At 40.4% G+C, this 14741-nt stretch overlaps 1 long non-coding RNA gene across 3 annotated transcripts in view; it reads right to left on the minus strand.

Moving 5' to 3' along the window:
- The window catches only part of LOC126059197 (uncharacterized), a 309811-nt gene that overhangs the window by 183762 nt on the left and 111308 nt on the right, over nucleotides 1-14741 (minus strand). Inside the window, exon 1 of one of the 3 annotated variants that reach the window (XR_007513393.1) lies at nucleotides 8763-9083. The exons of the other annotated variants lie outside the window; for them this stretch is intronic. This is a non-coding gene — a long non-coding RNA (uncharacterized LOC126059197). Of the gene's footprint in view, nucleotides 1-8762; nucleotides 9084-14741 lie in introns of those variants that run through there. 3 annotated transcript variants of the gene reach the window in all.

A 14741-nucleotide genomic window follows, 5' to 3' on the forward strand; every position in this document is an offset into this window, starting at 1 on the left:
CTGTCACAGTGCAGTAAGCTAGAAGTCCGAATTCAGGGCACCAGCTCCAGGCGAAGGCTTTCTCACTCTGTCGGTTCTGGAAGAAGGTCCTTGTCATCAATATTCCCCAGCTGAGGAGCTTCTCAGCACAGGGACCCCAGGTCCAAAGGATGCGCTACTCTCCTGGCTCTTGTTCCTTGGTGGTAGGAGGTCCCCATGTCTCTCTGCTCACTTCTCTCTTTTATATCTTAAAAGAGGTTGGTTTAAGACTAAACCTAATCTTGTAGATTGAGTCCTGCCTCATTAACATAACTGCCACTAATCCCACCTCATTAACGTCATAGAGGTAGGGTTTACAACACATAGAAAAATCACATCAGATGACAAATGGCTGACAATCACACAGTACTGAGAATCATGGACTAGCCAAGTTGGCATACATTTTGGGGGGGACACAATTCGATCCATGACAAGTACTTAATATCTTCCAGGCTCTAGGCTAAGCTCTTTGTAATGATTAGCACATTTTATCCCTATGAAAGACTTACTATTATCATCTACATAATGCAAATGGACTGCCACTTCTGACCAAGAAGTATAAGAAGATCTTGATTTAGCCTCCTATCTGAACCACCAACAAAAAAAAGGACAAAATACATAAAACAATGGTTTTCAAGACACACAGTACAACAGGCAATGAAGGACAATGGTCTCTGAGAGATAGAAAACAATCAAAGTGAGCCCTGTGGTTGTCTCCTGCTTACTGGTGATCTCTCAGGCCAAGGGACAGGGAAGGGAATATCAGGGGAATTCAGAAATATTTAAGTTGAGGCTAAGCTGAGGGTGCAGGAAAACCAAGGCAACTAGATTTTACAAGACAGAGTTCCAGATATGAGAGAGCTTCACTGAGAGAGACCATGGAGATGTACAAAAGGTCTCCCTTGAATACTGAGAACATGCATGTGAGAACACTAACCCAAGGTTGGAGAACAGATTACAGTGGATAGTACCTGGTACCCACACAATACTAGGAGTAGTGTCTCTTCCCAATAGTCTGGAAAACCTCACAATTCAAGGAATATCGGGTAGAGTATTCAGAAGGGTCTTGCCTTTGTAACGGAGAACAATTAGTCCAAGATTGAACATTGTTCTGGCCCCCCTTAATAAATCTTAACAGCAAGACCGAAAAGGGTCAGACTGTTTCAAAGCAACTTAACGGCATCCCAGAACAAAGCTCAAGAATATTTACAGCAATATGAAAATATCCAGCACCCACAGGGTGAAATTTACAATGCCTGGAATCCAATAAAAAATTACCAACAGGCAAAAATGTAGGAAAATATGAACCATAAAAAGAAGAAAAATCAACCAATCGAAACTGACCCAGAACTCACAGAGGTGTTAGAATAAGCAAACAAGGACACTGAAAACATTACTATAACTGCATTTGTATTTTCAAAAATCAGCTACATGGAAGATATAAAATAGAGCCCAACCAAACTTCTCGGGATAAAAACTACAATGTGTGAGATGAAAATACACAGGATGGGATTTATAGCAGGTAAGACTTTTCAAACAAAAAGATTAGTGATTTTGAAGATATAGAAGCTATCCAAAATAAAACACTGAGAGAATAAATAAATAAATAAAATGAATAGAGGGTGGGGAAACAGAAAAAAAATCTGAAGAAATAATAGCTGAAAATTTATACATGTAATCAAAACTATAGTCACAGATCCAAGAAGTTCAACAAACTCCGAGCACAAGAAACTGTACTAAGGCAGATCACAATTAAATTGCTCCAAGCCAGTGATAAAGAGACAATCTTAAAATTAGCTGAATAAAAAGACATAGCATAGAGGGGGACAAAGATAAGGATGACAGCAGATTTCTTGCCTAAAACAATGCAAGAAAGAAGACAATAGAGCAACATCTTTAAAGTACTGAAAGGAAAAACTGTCAACCTAGAGGTCCATATCCAACAAAAACACGTTTCAAAACTAAGGGGAAAATAAAGACTTTTTCAAGAATAAAAAGCTAAATGAGTTCATTAGCAGCAGACCTACATTCCAAGAAATGTTAAAGGAGATCATTGAAGTAGAATTAAATTGATACCACGTGGAAATCTGGATCTATCCAAAGCAATGAAGAAGACCAGAAATTGTAACTGTATGAGTAAGCATTTAAGATTATATTTTATTCTTATTAACAGAAAATAATAACAATGTAGTGTAAGGTTTATAATACATGTGGAAGTAAAATGTCTGACAACAACAGCACAAAAAGTCGGGGGGTGAAGTGTACTTTTTGTAAGATTCTAATACTATACGTGAAGTGGTATAATAACACTTGAAGATGGTCAATAAGTTAAAGATATATGCTATAAAGCCTAAAGCAACCATTAAAATAGCAAACAGAGTCAGAGCTAATAAGCCAACTAAGGAGATAAAATGGAATCATTAAAAATAACCTCAATCCAAAAGAAAGCAGAAAAAGAAGAAAAGCGGAATAAGGAACAAATGGGACAAACAGAAAACAAATGGCAAAATGATAATATCAAACCTAACCATAGCAATAATCACATTAAATATAAATGGTCTAATTACCCCATTTAAAAGTCAGAAATTATCAGATTGGATAAAAAAGCAAGTCTCAATTATGTGCTGCCTAAAAGAAATACAATTTAGATATGAAGACACAAATAGGTTAAAAGTAAAAGGATGGAAAAAGATATAGAATGCCAGCAGTAATCAAAAGAAATCTAGGGTAATTATATCAATATCAGACAAAGCAGATTACAGAGTAAAGAATATTATTAAGAATAAGTTCATTTCAAAATGATAAATGGTTCCTGAGTGGTGCAAATGGTATGTGCTCAGCTGGTAACTGACATGTTGGTGGTTCAAACCCGTCCAGTGGCCCCTCAGAATAAAGGCCTGGTGATGTGCTCGCGTAAAGATTACAGACCAAAAAAAAAAAAAAAACCCTGTGGAGCACAGTTCTATTCTGTAACACATGGAATTACCATGAGTCAGAGTTCACTTGACAGCAACAGGGTTTCCAAAATTATGTTGTTGTTAGGTGCCATCAAGTTGATTCCAACTTATAGCAACCCTATAGGACAGAGCAGAACCACCACGTAGGTTTTCCAAGGAGCAGCTGGTGGATTTGAACTGCTGACCTTTTGGTTAGCAGCCAAGCTCTTAACCACTATGTCACCAGAGCTCCTCCAAAATTATAAAGGGGGTCAATTCATTAAGAGGTCGTAACAGTCCTAAACGTCTGTGCACCTAGTAACAGAGCTTCAAAATACATAAAGCAAAATTCACAGAAGAACTCAAAAAAAGTGAACTTTAATCTACGTCATGCACAAATATAAATTCCAGTTGGATTAAAGATATAAATTTATAGTAGAAAAATAATGAGGCAAAATTATCATTATTTTTTGGCAATGAGTTACCTAGGAAATCCAATGGATTCCATTGAAAAACTATTACAAATAGAGACTTAGTTGAGAAAGCTCTTTCCAAAATTAATTTAGAAGATATAATATCTTACCTACATCAACCATATCCAGTTAAAAAATATAGGGGATAAAGACAGATAATTGAACAACTGAATTTATCTACCTTCCCTCTTGAAATCGCTGTGCAGTAATAGTAAAAGTGTGTGTGTGTGTTTTAATGTCACAAACCTGCAATAACAAAGAGAGTAGCAGAGGTGACAAAAACCAATAACATTTTGGAAGCTGGAGGCAGATGCTAAGTGGTAACGAACTTGCCAGACCTGAGAAATCTAACTTTAAGCTAGCAGTAAGATAGCAAATATGCTACTTGGATAACAACATCAAATTCCTCCAAAGCTCAGGAATTAAAGCACCAGAGAAAATGGTACAAGAGGGCTGATCATAGGATTAAAAACAGGAGAATACACTCAAAGACTGTTTATGAGCAAATCAGACCACCCTCCCAGATCTCATCTCCTGCTAAAACTGACCCTGCAGCTGCTGGTCCCCGACTCCAGCAGAGGTTGAATTGTTTATGCTCTGGAGAAGAAAAAACAAAGGTGTCTGGGCCAAGAGACAGCACACAGGATTACAGGTGAGGGTAACGTACTGGCAACAAGAAGATTAAGTGAGAGCTCGTGTACTGAATGTTCAGATGCTCTGCTCCTCCAAGGCTTCTTCTCCGTCTTGGGCCCCAAATTTCTGGCAGCCAGGAGAGGCAGTCTGGGCAATATGGCCCCAGAGGAAAGACTTATCAAAATGGACTGGCCAGATCACCCTGCAGTGAGCCACAGTTAGTGAATAGACTTGTTTGTGCCCCATTCTTAGCTACGTGAACAGAGCCAAGGTTAAGAATCATAGCCAATACTTATACAGTACTTTTTATGTGCCAAGAACTATGAGGTAGTTAACATTACTATTCCTATTTTACGGATGAGAAAAAAGAGATATGGTGAGGTCAAGGAAAGTGCCCACATATATACAACTGGAACATCATGGGTACAATATTCACACTCAGGCTGAACCCACACTCCCCATGCCTCCCACACACTCTCCCTCTTCCACACTGAAACCACGTTGCCTGCTTTCCAAACATTTTACAATTTTTCTCCCACATAACCTTTTTCAGGAAACTACTAGGAGAAGAGCTTTACCATAATGAGGTAGGAAGGCAAAAGAGAGGAAAAGGGGGGATCCAGAACACGAGCCATCCAATGCAAGAGGAAGATGGCAGAATTCCCAGGACGGCAACACCGCACAATTGAGAAGGCAGCCTTTCTAGATCGGAGGAGGCCAGAAGGAACACTCCAGAAACAAATTCCTTGGGAAGATGTGATGTGTAAAATATCTAATTTGTACGAGCATATTGAGAGGAGATATATACTTCTCAAGAAGAAAATTGAGTTTCATTAGTGATCAATACAGAAAAACTTAAGTAAACAAAAAAAACAAAAGTTATGAACTACCAGAGAACAAATGGTGCAAGAGAAAGAAATTAATCAATTTATTATATGGCTTAGTTGTGAACAATGTTTACATAGTCACAATAACTTTTGTTGGTGTTGTTAGCTGCTGTAAAGCCGGCCCCTGACTCGCGGTGACTCCATGCACAGAGAGATCAAACCATTATGATCCACGGAGTTTTCATTGACTAACTTTTGGAAGGAGATCACCAGGCCTTTCCTCCTAGTCTGTCTTAGCCTGGAAGTTCTTTCGAAACCTGTTCAGCATCATAGTAACATGCAAGCCTCCACTGACAAACGGATGGTGGCTGTGCTTCAGGGGCATTGGCTGGGAATTGAACCTGGGTCTCCCACATGGAAGGTGAGAATTCTACCACTTAACCACAAATATCCTCCCTAATAATATTAAAAAAAAAAAAAGAAAGAAATCATCCAGTCAATTCCAACTCATAGTGACCCTATAGGACCGAGTAGAACTGCCCTATAGGGTTTCCAAGGCTGTAATCTTTACAAAGCAGACTGCCACATCGCTCTCAAGCAGCCTAGTGCTTTAACCACTGTGCCACCAGGGCTCCTTCCGTAATAATCTAGACACTGACTATTAACCCAAAATACAGGTAGTCCCTGTCATGTATTCAAGTCACGACAAGCCACAATTATGACTGTCTGGGATTTTGTTGTTCTTGTTTACATCTTAACATTAGGAACACATACTACATACAATTATGCCGCACAGAATTTGCTGGTGTTATCATTCTCAGATGTTCAAAGATCCGATTTATAAAGACACTGATAATAAAGGACGAAAATGATGAAAACTAAAAATAAAGGAAGTATTCGACTTACATCAGAATCGACTTATGATGGAGTTGTCGAAAGGAAACCTGTCGTAAGTTGGGGGCTAGTATCCTGCTGTAACTAAGTTGGGAGGAGATGGGTGAGGGACGGAGGACATGAGGAAAGAGGACTAAATCTCAGCGTCCGCATCAAAAAATCAGTGACTAACACCCAGATCTGAGAAGTTGGGAACTAGCAATACAGTGTGCTTTGTACAGATACAGAGGTAAATACAGAACAATTGGCTAAGAGTTGAAAGTGCTTAACTCCAGGAAACAGGCAAAGGGCAGGGGACTGCTGTGTTTTGTAACAAGACCTTTAAACTATCTCACTGTTTAAGCTATATATATATGTATACACAGCTTTGATAAATACGTAAACTTAACTTAGAAAAATAAATAAAACGTAGTAGGAGAAAAGAGCCATTTAAAATAGCAACAATAACGTCTACTAAAAAAAGAAGGGAAAAAACCCTAAAAGTAAGTTAGCACAAATATGCAGAACCTCTATGTATAAACCTTTAAAACCTTAATAACAGAAAATATTACTTAATTACATGAAAAATATGCCTTTTGTATAAGAAAACTAAATATTATAAAGATATAAATTCTCGCTAAATTGATCTATATATTCAGTATGATCTCAATAAAAATAACAAAAAAATTTTGGAGAGGAATCTGGCAAAAAAAGACACTAAAGTTTACCAGAAAAAAAAGGAAGAGTGATGGAGGGGGAAAAGGGGAATGTGCAGGGTGGCCCTGTCAGATATTAGGTTGCAGTGTATAAAATTGCCACTCTTTTTTCTAAATTATATTTATTTTGCTGTTGTTGAGAATATACACAGCAAAACACACACCAGTTCAACACTTTCTCCATGGACACTTTAGTGACATTGATTACATTCTTCGATTTGTGCAACCATTCTCTCCTTTTCTGAGTTGTTCCTCCCTCGTTGACATAAACCCACTGCCCCCTAAGTTTCCTATCTAATCTTTTGAGTTGCTGTTGTCAGTTTGATCCCATATAGATAGTTCTAATAGAGTGTAATGCTCAAGGCAGATACTTTTTACCAGTTAAGCTAAACTATTGTTTGGTTTTAAGAAGACTTCAGGGGATATTTTTAATATCAAAAATGCTTATGTATTGACAATTTCATACAGTTCAACTAATAAAACTAATTCTAAATCTATAATAATTAAAAGTTTGGAAACCCAGAAATAGATCCAAATACATACAGGAATTTAATATATGATCAAAGTGCCACTTTAGAGCTGGGGGGGGATGAACTATTCAGTAAGTGACAGGAAGGACAAATTGCTCGTGTTTTCAAATAAAGTGGATTCTGACCTCACTCTTTAAACCAAAATAATATTAGGAGACTCAAGTAATTTAAAGAAAAACTGAAACTGTAAAAGTAGTCTTACTGGTCTTAAGGTGTGAAAGCAACACCAGAAGCTAAAAGGAGAGGATAAACTTGTCCACATCCAATCAATCTACCAATATTGCCCCAAAAGTAAACAAGCTAAAGCGAAGGTCGAAATGAGGGAGAAAGTGATATACGCATGACAAGCAAAGGGTTAAAATGTGCAGTAAGTCCTCATAAGTCAGTGAGCAACAGAAAACCAGTAAACAGAAAAATAGCCCAAGGACTGGAGCATGTTTTAGCGCTGCGCTGCAGTGTGGTAGCTCTAGCCACGTGTAACTGATTTCAACTGAGATCTGCTCTAATTGTCAAATACGCACTGGATTTCAAAAACTTAGTGCAAAAAATGTAAAATACATCAATAATTTCTATATTGATTATATGTTGAGATATTGGGTTAAGTAATAGGCATTGTTAAAATTAATTTCACCTGTTTCCTTTTACTACTTTCAGTGTGATTACTACTACCAAGTGTAAAATGCTATGTGACTTGCATTATATTTCTACTGACAGCGCTGGTTTAGAGAGTAAGAAACACAAATGGTCACAGATCTATTAACAGGAAAATATGAGATGGCTACCATGTTGATTAGGGTGTGAATATGAGTTACGTTTTGAAGAATAATTTGTTAATAATACTTATTATTTTAAAAACACATACCATTCAACCCAGAAAATTCTCTCCTAGGAATTTTTACTACAGAATCACTCACATAAGTGCAAAAAGATGTATATAAGAATGTTCATTGCTGCAGTATTTGAAATAGAAAAAAAAAAACCTAAATGTCTGTGAAAAGGAAATTATCATAATACACTATAAAAAGTCCATACAATACAATGAGGAAGAGCTACACTTATGGGCACTGACACAAGTGCGTGCCAGTGATATACGTGGAGTGAAAAAAGATGGCTTCACACAACACGCATCATTTATCCTCATGTCTGTTTTTTAAAAAGCCATAGATACATGTTGGGAAGGCCTTTACTGTATTTTTATGCAAATAACGCTTACTGTCTACGGTTGTTTGCCAACCACACCCTCCTCCCCTCCCCCCAACCCCGTGAGGTATGTTTGTAAGTGTGGCTATGCTAGGTTTTTTTTACATGTTGCTGTAAAAAAATAATTAGCATAGCACACTTACAAACATACTTCTCGGGAGGAGGCCACGGTTGGCAAACAAACAGAAGCTGTGCATCATTTGAGTAAAAATACGGAACTTTTTACGTTACGCACTTCTGTAATACAGTCACAATGAGGACATGTTACTTTTATGATTTTTTTTTTTTTAAGCTGTGAATAAACATAATAGCACCTGGAAATGACCCCTTCATTGCACTGTTTCCTACATTTTGTAAGTTAGAAGAAATATTGAGGTGACTGAGGAAATTTGGTTGCCCGATTCACCCACCCTCCCAGAGGAGATGAATACAGTCAGTATATGCGGTCTCTCTGCTCACTTAGAAATTACCACAGACACCCCTATCTGACTCTGCCATCCTCCTGGACAGTGCTTGGTCGCCTTCCTTTCCTTCACATAGGATCTGTCATGCTCACCTTCCAGTCCTCCAGCCCAGTCCTTCTCTCGGTGACCATCTGACCTCCACCTCTATGGGCTCCTGACTAAAGTCACCAAGTCATTTCCTGACTGAGAGCACAGCCCCTGCTCTGAGCAGCATGATGAGGACAAAGAAATGAGGAACTGGGGAAAAGAAAGGGCAGGTTCAGGGCTCCAGTTTCCCCTTTGGGGAGACTCCACCTTTGCAAATGCCGTTCTCCAATTACAGTTCCAAGTCTTTTCTCAGCCTCCAATTTCTCACCTCCTGGGACACCCTAGTTTTTCTTGTTGTGTCCAAAAAGCAAGGATCAGAAGAGAATTCTCTCCTGTACTTTCAAAAGCAAGAAAGAATTTCAGAACTTTTTAGGATTTCGGAACTTAGATGAAGAATGTTATGGGGTGAGTATTCAGAAAAATTGCCTGGTCCATAAAGGTGGCGAGGACTTGAGAGTGATCCGACTCCTCTTAAAATGCCAGGTTATTTGAATTCCCCTCCTCCCCCCACCCCCTTTTTCTATCACTGATGTAGTCAAGGAAAAGAGGAAGCTGGTTATTTTGCCAGGGTTTTTCAGCCTCTTGTTTTGCTGAGTAAGGTATGCAAGATGAAGGGTAGCGTGGAGGAGGACAACCGAGAGCCAGCAAAAAGGAGGAGAAAGATTTGGCAAAAAGGAGGAGAAAGATTTGGCAAAAAGGAGGGAAAAAATAGAGTGAGTCAGCCATGGGGAGAAGAAATAAGGAAAAGAGTTGAACCGTTTAAAGGGGATGGTTAGGAAATGATACCGATTACTGTTAGTTGTAATCTCTTCCTTCTCCATTTGTCCCCAAAACTTCCATCAATATCTACATTGCCCCTTTATTTGGGTTTGGAGCTTGGTGATAAAAGAACATGTAAGACTAGCCTCCAGATTAATACTAGGTACTGGTAAAAAAAAAAAAAAAAAAAAAATTGTTTTTTTTTTACCAGGTTACACTTACATGAATAAATGCGCTTTACATTCGCACACATTATTTCATTGGCTTAGTCATTCTTTCAGCAAATAGTTAATAAGCACATTCGTTGTGCCACCACCCATCTGTCAACTTGTGGTGGCTTGTATGTTGCTGTGATGCTGGAAGCTTTGCCACTGTTATTTCAAATACCAGCAGGGTCACCCATGCATGATGGATAGGCTTCAGCAAATTAAGACAGATCTGGAAGAAGGCCTGGTGATATACTTTCAAAAACTAGCCAGTGAAAACCTTATGGGTCACAATAGTACATTGTCTGAATTGCTTGCTTTGGACATGTCATCAGGACGGATCGATCACTAGAGTAGAACATCACATTTGGTGAAGTAGAGGACCAGGGAGGGCAGGGAGGCCTTTGGGGAGATAATTGGCACAATGGTTGCAGCAATGGACTGGAAGGTGCCAGTGATTGTGAGGACGATGGAGAACGGGGCCACTGTAAAAATGGTGTGGTGGGGGCATCTGACCTCCTCTAACTTCACTGGGGGGAGAATCACCATCATCATCAACAGCCTAAGGCTGATTGCTATGAAGTTGAAGTGTGAGGTATATCTCCACCCTCCAACCTTTTTACCAATTATGATATCAGTCGTCCCTCCCACAGCACTCTCCACTTCTCTGCTAGGTTTAATAATTCATTGCTTGGCCACACAGAACTCACAAACTGTACTTACAGTAATGGGGTTCATTAGGGAAGTAATAGGTTACAATTCAGGATACAGTTTCTTCAGTCAGGACAAACTCTTCTCAGCCATGCCTGCAAGAAAGCCTCTCTGTGGCCCTCAGCCCCTCGGCCCAGCCTCTGCCCTGCTCAGGCAAGTGTCATAAAGCTCTTTCACTCCATCGATAAGTGCCTAGAGGCACCTCACTCAGTAAGCCTCGGCCTGAAGGCACTCATGTCTCTAGCTCTGAGGGCCACCAAGCTAGCTCTGCCAACAAGTGCCCGGAGGCACCCCACTCTGCCAGCAAGCCTTCTGCCCAAAGGTACTCAACTTTCTCTCTCCATGGGCTGGAAAGCCCACCACGCCATCTCCTGCTGGTCTTCTCCTGCTACCATTTCTCTGCTGCTACATCTAACCATCTCTCGCTCTCTCTGGTGTTACAGCTTTCTATCTCCTGAATCTAGGAGGTTCTCAGTGCAGGGACCCCGAGTCCAAAGGATGCACTCTGCTCCTGCCTCATCTTTCTTGGCAGTACTGAGGTCCCCACTTTGCACCTCTGGAATGGCTCATTTTAAGCCTAGCAGGATTGCAAAACTGACCAATCCCCTCCTTGGGGTTTCATACACCTTATTTGCATGGTCCATCCCCCACAAGGGTGCCATGCACCTTCTTTGCACTATTAGCAAGCTATCTAATCCCTTTGGTGGGCCACAAACACCTCATTTGCATAGCCCCACTCAGTCATTCGTTGGGATTTACAAGATCATGGTGAGAAAAGCCATATAAAAGCAATCCATTGCATGGCAGGCCACCTCCTGGCTTTTCTAGCCATGATCCTTTCAAACTTAGTGGATAACTTTCCTCTCCCAAACATCTTACCAGTCCGAAACTGTCATTTACAATTAGTCCTTCAGTAGGGCAGAGTCCTCAGGGTCAGGTTACTCAGGTACCAGCCCTTCAGGTCTGCTGCAGGTATTCACATGATCTGGTCAGGTTCTTCAAAAGACATCTCATCTTCACCCTTTCTGGCCTCTGATAAAATTTAACCGAGAGAAGATTATTCCCTTTCTCTGAGCCTCATGAGGTATCAGCATAGCAAAGCCTTTAAGGGACTTTAGTTTCGGCCACTCTACTCCAGTCCAGCAATGCCTCCCCTTTGGTCCACTCTTTCACACCTACAGCTTCTACAATTACAGTTTTTACAATCACAATTATTCCTGTTAACAGTCAACACTCACAACTGAATCACACAATCCTATGAGCATCTTTGCCCACCTTCTCTTCCCCACACTCATCAGGCAAAGAATCTATCCAGAGGGGATTCTCCCTTGTCACCCTCATTTAGTGTAAGCACACCCATGAAAGCGTGTAAGCCAGCCACTTCATGCTTTTATCTCCCCCCATTTTAGATAGCCAACATTTACATTGCTCATCCCTACCAAACCAGTACTCAAGAATGTTCCTTGATATGAAGAATTTTCTGTTCTGGTTGGGACTTTGAGCATCTGTGCCCATAAGCAAAGTCCAGTCCAGAGCAAGCCATTAAATTGCAGCAATCTACACTAGCTCATGGTGTCAAATACCTTTCTCTTCATTCAGGTGGGTTCTGGTCAGCTCATCCGTAACCATCCAAGTTAGGTCAATAGGTACAGCCATATAGACTCAGGAGTCCACACACCTCAGACCAGCTAGCCCCTTCTCTCTCTTTCTCTCTCTCTCATCCCTACCCACTATGGGCTAGGTAGGTCAACGGACATCACCCATAGGCTCAGGGGTACACACAATTCCCTGCACTTCAGACTAGCCAACCCCTTCTCTCTCATCCCTAGCCCCCGTGGGCTAGATCAATGGGTGCCAATGGGACATGCCCAAACTCAGCCCTTCTCTTCATTGCTGCACCTCCCCCACTTCCACTCATCTTGTGGCCCCAGATGGTCACCACAAGTGAGTAGACCAGGCTGTCTATTCTCTGGATCCTTCAGCTTCCAGTTCTGGAAAGGGTTCTTGTGATGGACACTGATTTTTCCTGCCTCAGTGCATCTAACAACAAACTCATTGCTTGAAATTCAGATGGCAAAAGAGTCATTTTTTCTCTGCAAGCCTTTCCTTCAAATGCAAATTGCCTTCTCTCCCAGCAGTTCTGAGTGGGTTTGCATATCTTTTCAAATGCAAATTTCCTGACTCTGAAAGTTCTGGGTGGGACTCAGGTTCTCAACCTAAGCCACCAATACTTTATATACAGGGCTACTGCTTTCAAACCCACAGCCTGTGTTTCTTTTGAGCAAATCCTACTTTCCCTTTTAGCATATCCTATCACTTATTGGCTAAAGGCAGAGTTACACACTCTCTGTTATCTATAATACCCGATAATCATTTCCATCATACATATATGTCCGTTTTCCAGCACAAGGTAGGAGAAATATTCAACATCCATAGTAAACCAAAAAAAAACAAACCCAGTGCCGTCCAGTCGATTCTGACTCATAGTGATCCTATAGGACAGAGTAGAACCGCCCCATAGAGTTTCCAAGGAGCACCTGGCAGATTCAAACTGCCGACCCTTGGTTAGCAGCCGTAACACTTAACCACTACGCCATCAGGGTTTCATATCCACAGTACATTCAAATAAACACCTAACCTTTTTAAAAACATTCTAGTTCCATCTTCTTTTCTCCACACCTTGACTATCTTCCCATTCATATGCATATGGCCTTGGGCCTCTGGCTGTGTGGAACCAGAAGACCCCCGGCCCCTATCAATCATCTTGTTTAGCCTGCCTGGATTTTGATCCAAGCCATTCCAGATGCAGCTTTTTTCCCCTCAGCTGCAGCATAACATCTCTTAATTTCGTTTCAGACATTACAGGTAACAACAACCAAAGTAACCATCTAAGAATCAAAAGTAACACTTCCCATGCCCCTTCATTCTTTCTCTTACAAAGTCTCATGCTTTTATGAATGGAGCCATTGCAACAAGTCCCACTTCTGACCCAACTGTGAAGGAGCCCTGGTGGCACAGTGGTTAAAGTACTCCACTGCTAACTGAAAGGTGGGCAGTTTGAACCCACCAGACATGCTGCTGGAGAAAGATGTGACAATTTGCTTCCATAAAGATTACAACCTTGGAAACTCTATGGGGCAGTTCTACTCCATCCTATAGGATTGCTATGAGTCAGAATTGACTTGACGGCAATTTGTTTGGTTTGGCTTGGATAGTGATCCCAGGGAGAGATGATATAGGTTGAACCAGAGAGAGTGCAGTGGGAATAGTGAGAAGCGGATGAATTCTAGGTGTATCTTGAAGATAGAGCCCACAGGATTTTATGACTGAGTGGATAAGGGTATGCAAGAAAGAAGGCAGTAAAGGGTTGCTCCAAGATTTGTGGTCTGACCATAGGAGAGATGGAGTTGCTATTAACCAAGATGGGAAAGACTATGGGTCCAGCAAGTTAAAGCAAGGGAAAATTTGAAGACAATTCTGGAGATGTAGGATAAAAGACAGATGTACAAGTCTGGAATTTTAGAAGAGAGGTCTGGGCTGAGAGATCTACCAGAGGCTAGATGAGATTATCAAGGCAGTGAGTGTAGATAAGTAAGAGAGCCAAGGCCTGAGCCTTGGAGCATTCTAATGTTAAGAATCCGAAGAGAAAAGGAAAAACTAGTAACAGATACTGAGGAGTAGCACCTGGGAGGTAGGAGGAAATCCATGGGACTGTAGTGTCTTCAAAGCTGGAAGAAGAAAATGTGTCAAGGAGGATGTGCCAGATGCTGGTGACAGCTCAAGTAAGAAAAGAATTGAGACATGATTATTGTTGCTGGTGGGCTTGATGAGAGAAGTTACAGCAGTGTGGTAAGGACAAAAAACATGACTAGAGGGTGGTGTAAGAGAGAATGGGGAAAACATCTTTGTGACATAGGAGTAGGCAAAGTTATCTTAGACAGAAAGAACATAAAAGGCACTAATCATAAAATTTTTTAAATGATAAATTGTACTTCATCAAAACTAAAACCATCTTCTTTTCCAAAGACACCATTAAGAAAATGAAAAATAAACTGCATACTTGGTGAAAATATTCTCAAATCATATATCTGACAAACAACTTGAATCTGTAATATACAAAAAACTCTTCCAACACAATAAGAAGACAAAAAAATAATAATAATGGGCAAAATATTTGAACAGATACTTCACAAAAGAAGATACACAAATGGTGAATAAGCATATGAAAAGGTGCTCAATACTTTTAGTCATCAAGGAAATGCAAATTAAAGCCACAATGAGATGCTACTACAGAGCAGTTAAAAATGG

Source organism: Elephas maximus, chromosome 16 (genome assembly GCF_024166365.1).
Source record: "Elephas maximus indicus isolate mEleMax1 chromosome 16, mEleMax1 primary haplotype, whole genome shotgun sequence".
NCBI classification, from domain to species: domain Eukaryota; kingdom Metazoa; phylum Chordata; class Mammalia; order Proboscidea; family Elephantidae; genus Elephas; species Elephas maximus.